The sequence below is a fragment of the Myotis brandtii genome, unplaced genomic scaffold, assembly GCF_000412655.1.
Source record: "Myotis brandtii unplaced genomic scaffold, ASM41265v1 scaffold513, whole genome shotgun sequence".
Classification (NCBI taxonomy): Eukaryota; Metazoa; Chordata; class Mammalia; order Chiroptera; family Vespertilionidae; genus Myotis; species Myotis brandtii.
This window is the reverse complement of record NW_005369552.1, coordinates 2,763,821-2,769,220: the sequence shown is the minus strand read 5'-3', so window position 1 is coordinate 2,769,220 and position 5,400 is coordinate 2,763,821. Positions and strand designations below refer to the sequence as shown.

General features: G+C 44.2%; 1 pseudogene; it reads right to left on the bottom strand.

Annotated features, from left to right (window-relative positions):
- Nucleotides 1-401: 401 nt before the first annotated feature.
- Nucleotides 402-3,045, bottom strand: LOC102245456 (annotated as a pseudogene).
- Between the last annotated feature and the right edge of the window lie 2,355 nt (nt 3,046-5,400).

The following is a 5,400-nucleotide window of genomic DNA, read 5'->3' as shown; positions in this document are numbered from 1 at the left end:
GTAATATAATAAGTGCTATTTTGTGACTTGTTTCTTTTTTTGTTTGTTTGTTTTTGTTTTTTACACAAAGACATTATTTGAGACCTTTATTAACAGGTGCTTGTACTTTGTTGACTTTTTTGAAAAAATCAAGTTGTAAACTTTCATTACAAATTAAAAATAAGGTTCTTAAAAATCTCAACTTGACCAGATCTGAAACAATTTAAAAACCTTTAAAGGTGTATTGAGAAAAACCAGGCTTTTTTTTCCCCCTTAAAAAACACGTTTGTCATTACCAAAAAGAGACGTCTTTAGATAAAAATAATAAAACCCCATGCTGCATACATAATGCAGGTAGTTCTAGTTCTCTGATCAACGGGCAAAAAGCAAGCACTTAAGGTCTTCAGCTCAATCTTTTGCTCATTTTTTATTGCTGGAATTTCATATTTCTTGTTAGATGACTAAACCGGATGATGGTAGAGATGGTAAGCTGCCATTTTTTACTCAGCCCTGCCATGCTCAGCCTCAGGAGCAGATGAATTCTCAGCTGGCGGGTTGGCTTTGTGTCTTTGCCATCTTGTGGTTTAGGGTTTTCTGGGCGTCTGCGTCGGTAGTTGAAGTTGCGGCGGTACCGACGTTGAGGTGGCTGCTGACCTTGGGTCTCATCTCCTTGATTTTCCTTATCTTCTTCACTGCCGTCCTCTCTACGCTGTCTTTGGCGAGGAAGGCCCCTGCGGAATCGTGGTCTGTAGCCCCATATATATTCTGTCTCAGTGGTCTGCTGTTCTCCTGCACCCTGGAGGTTATCAGCACCTCCACCACTTCTCCCTGCGTAGGAGGGTTGGGATACTGTGGTCCACGCCCATAGGTCTCCGCAAGTAGTTAGGTGGGAACCGTCACCTGCGATAGGGCCGGCGCTGTGGGCCTGGCCTTCAGGAGCACTCTGGGATCCCTCTTCTTTTCCCCACCTCACTATTCTGGTAATTCTGCTGGTGATTGCGTGGAGGACCCCTGCGACGTAGAGAGCGTCTATAATGGTTATGGTTTGCTGCACAGTCACTGCCTTGTACTGGAACTCCGCCAGGGCCTGTAACATTTGCCACCTCCGCACCCTTTTCTCCTTCAACAACATCAAACTCCAGTCTCTCCATCTCCTACAATGCGAAGGGACTTCCTGGGGGCATTCTTCTTTATGGCAGTCTGGTGCGCAACTACATCTTCCTTGGTGTCATTCCTGTTGATGAAACCATATCCCTTTCTTACATTGAACCATTTTACTGTTCCCCAAACCTTCCTTGCGATCACCTTCTTGTCCCCGCCTGCAGGTGCGGCCAATGTGAGGCCACCCAGCCGCTGCTCCCTGTGCCACCGCTGCCCGTGGTGCCTGGTGTGGTGTGGGCAGAGCTGAGGGTGGGGGCTGCAGCGGCTGCTCATGGTTGTGGGCGCTGTGGCCGCTGAGGCTCCTCCGGGCTGTGGGGCTGCTCAGGGCTCTCTGGTGTCCGCTCTCCGCTCCCGCTACCCATCAAACTCGACTTGTTTCTTTGTTAAATATATTGTGAGCCTGTTTATGTCAATATGTTATATTACCTATAATTATAATTTTAAAGGGTTGTACAGTACCCCATTAAAATATGTCATAATTTCTAAGCCAATTCCTTTTTTTTGGACATAAGTTTATTTTTGATTTTGCTATTGTAAAAATGCTATGAAGAATATGCTTGTAGCTAAATCTTTGTACCTATCATTGACTTTCCTCCTTTAGTCGAATGGAGTCAAGAACATATATATATATATATATTGAGCTTTTCCTACAAATTGCCTTCCAGAGAGGTCCTGCCAGTTCATATGCTGTGACATTTATTAGTGTGTCTATTTCCTCATGCTCTTGCCAGCACTGAGTAGTTATCCTTTCTCTTTCTGATTTGGTATTTAAATGGGAAACACAAGGACTTTTGAAGAAGTCACTCTAACCCAATGCTCACTCAGATGTAAGGGAAATGAAGAGATTAATTGAATTGGTCTCACCCCAGTTATACTCAGAAGATGAGAAGAAGAATGTTGAAATTATATGTATGTGTTCAGGATGTAACAAAGATGGTCAGAAATAAAATATTCATACCCTGGCTGGTGTGGCTCCATTGGTTGGAGCATCACCCCATACACCAGAAGGTTGTGGGTTCCATTCAAGGTCAGGCACAAATCCGGTACACACCCAAGTTTCAGGTTCCATCCCGGTTGGGGATGTGCGGGAAGCAACCTATTGATGTTTCTCTCTCTCTCTCTCTCTCTCTCAAATAAAAATACATATATTCAAACCCTTTGGTTCTGTAATTATACTTTTGGGAACTTAGCCTAAAGAAAAATCTCAGTGAAGGGAAAACACATACTAGTATACATGAAAAAAGCTTATTGTAACATTTTTTATATTAGGGAAATGTTATAAACAGTTCAACATATGGGAAATGATTTTAAAAATTGGATTATATAAATTTGATGGAATTTTATTCAATTGTTAAATTAGTAATTATAAAGATTATGTAGAAACATCTGAATATGTTCATGATATAATGTTAAGTGCAAAAAGAAGGACATACAATTTTTAGCTTAAAATGATATGCTGGTTAAATCCACATAGATGAAGACTGAAAGGAAGTAGAAACTGAAAATGTTGTGAAAGAGATTGACACCTATGCTTGAAATTTTTCTTAAAGGTCATTGGGCCATTACAATAAAGAGTAAGAATTTTGAAAGAGCGTGAAGAGGTTTGTATAAAGAGGCAAGTGGATGTGCTAGAGAGAGGGTCGTGGAAAATTCTTGGTTGGCCTGTTACTTAGGGTGGCCTGGCTGAATGTTGGAGAGAGTGAGTGAGGCGCTGGAGGCCAAGAGGCCTGGGCTTGGGGCCAAGCTCCACTTCATCCCAGAAGTCTGAGCCCAGACAAGGGACTTCACTTCCTGCAGCTTAGTTTACAGAGCTGCAAACCTGGATGAATAAGGCCTACTTGAACTGTTGTTGGGGGAAGGGGACAGGAATGCGTGGAGCCAGGAGTGCAGTAAGTGCTCCTGCATGCTGATGACTAAAAAGTGATGCTGCTATGTTTCTGTCATCTTTTCTTCATTATCAGTACTACACTAGAGAGAAGGAAATCCGGGGAAGCTAAAATATCTGCCAGTCTATTTCTGGCAAATGTAAAGCACACGTTCTGCCAGGACAGAAGGGAGTGAGGGAATGAAGACTCCTTTCTCAGCTGGCCAGTTACTGAGCAGGCCTAGCAGCACCTCTACTGCCGCTCTGTTAGGTAATTTCTCTGTGCACCTTAAAAGCGTCACAAAACCGCTCACTTCCACTGGGTACCACAGGAGAAAAATTGGTCATGAAAAGATGATGGCCAGAAAAAAATTTCGGAATACAGAGAATCTTCCATAAGATCTACCACTGTGTTATTTGTAAAAATCAGTTATACAATCTAATTTGGAAGACAAAAGTTGTTGCCTCTTTTTAAGCAGTAGTTTGAAATCAGCCTGGAAGAGCAAGCCACACTGAAATTTGCTCTATGACGTTAACACAATTTGCCATTACATTAGGATTTGTAGAATCCCTTGTGCCAGGAAAAACACAGGGTGAAGAGAAAGTGGCCTGAGTTATAGATACTCAGCAGAGACACCCAACAGCCACCCAATGCAGAGAAAGCTGTGACCTGCAGAAGTCCGCAGGTGTCTCTTTGACCACAGCCAGCCCAGGACAATTTACCAACTATACCCACTCCTTTTATAGGGAAAAAAAATCACCACCTTGTTTATCCCAAGTCTTTTCCATCAAATTCCTTGTCCTATTGAGAAGTTTTTTCCTTTTTTCTCTTTAAAAACCCTTTAGTAGTGACAACAGCTCAAACAACTGGCATTGCTGCAGCATGAGTGTGCAGGTTTGGTGGTCCCTTATCCAGGCAGATGCCATTTCAAAGGATGCTTCTTTGGCTGCGAAGTCAGTGTTACATGGGGATTTGGGGAGTCAATCTCTACTCTCTCTGTTGCAGGAGGAAAGGAAAGAAGAGCCAGGCATCTCTGTGGCATCTGTCTCCTTTTGTTCCCTGGAATTATGGAGCCAGGAAACCCACCGAGGCACTTGAGGCAGGCAGGGCACTCCTTCAAACCTTCAAACCAGATGGTGTGGATCATAGTTTTAAAGATCCCAGGATAGACATGTTGCAGTCTCCCTTGTTATCAGTGCTTAATTGTCTTTCATCTGAGTAACCTCTTTTTAATACTTTATACCAACAATAATGGAAATTTTTAAATGAACACCCCAAGAAAACCATGTGCAAAGGCCCCCTCCCCACCAAATCGCCGTAATCCTGTTGCTACAGTTTACATTACTGCAGAGAGAGCTGGAGTTCAGGAGGCACAGTTTTATAGAAATACAGTGTTGTTGAGAGCTGGTTACAAGTACAAACCAGTCCTGTTCCTCTGGGGGCAGGGGCTGCTTCACCAAGGGCTCTGCCTGCGAGAGCTCCGGCTCAGAAGCAGGCCCTGGCCTTAAGCTCACACGTGTCCCCAGCCTCCGGAAGACAAGCACCCTCACTGTGCTCTTGTCCTACTTCGCTCTGCTCCAGGATGGGGAGTGAGGTGTCACTGTGCCCTCTGGCTAGCCCCCACAGTGTCTGACAGTGACTCTCTTGGATTAAGGCAGGCAACCTATGGACCAGGTGCCAGACTTGGCCCCACTTTCTGTTTTTGTATAGCCTGGGAGCCATGTATGCTTCTTTTTGACCTTTGTAAGTGGCTGGAAAATATGAAAAAAAGAATACCTTTTTGTGACACATGAAAATCGTATGAAATTCAAATGTAAGTGACCATAAATAAATTTTTATTGAGACACAGCCTTGCTCATTCATATTTGTCTCAATTCATTGCTGTTTTGGCAGCTTTCATGCTACAATGGCTGTGTTGAGCAGTTGTGATATGACAGCATAGACAGCACATCCTACAGTATTGACCATCTGGCTCTTCACACAAAAAGTTTCCTGACATCTGTCCTAGAGCCTCCCCTTACTTTGGAATCCATCTTCTTGCTTTCCCCACCGGGAGGCCAGTACCTCACCTCATGAACACCACAGTCCTCGCTCCCAAGGCAAGAAACACTCCCAAACAGTCTTTCCCCATCCTTCTTGTTGGGTTGATTGTGGTAGGGCTGGTTCAGCTAAGGTCATATTTGGGAGTCAGGGGTGAGGAGGAGGCCAGGGCGTGGGGCCAGAAGGAGGGAGGTGTCTGCTCTGGTTCCAGTTGTTGGCAGTCATCTTTAGAATGTGAGACGGTTCCAGCTGTGGGGTCTAATTCTCACTCTGGAGAATTAGAACCAACAGGATGTGGGAGGTAGGAACCAAGGACAACACCTCTCTTTTGACCATGTTCGATGCTGCGTGAGGA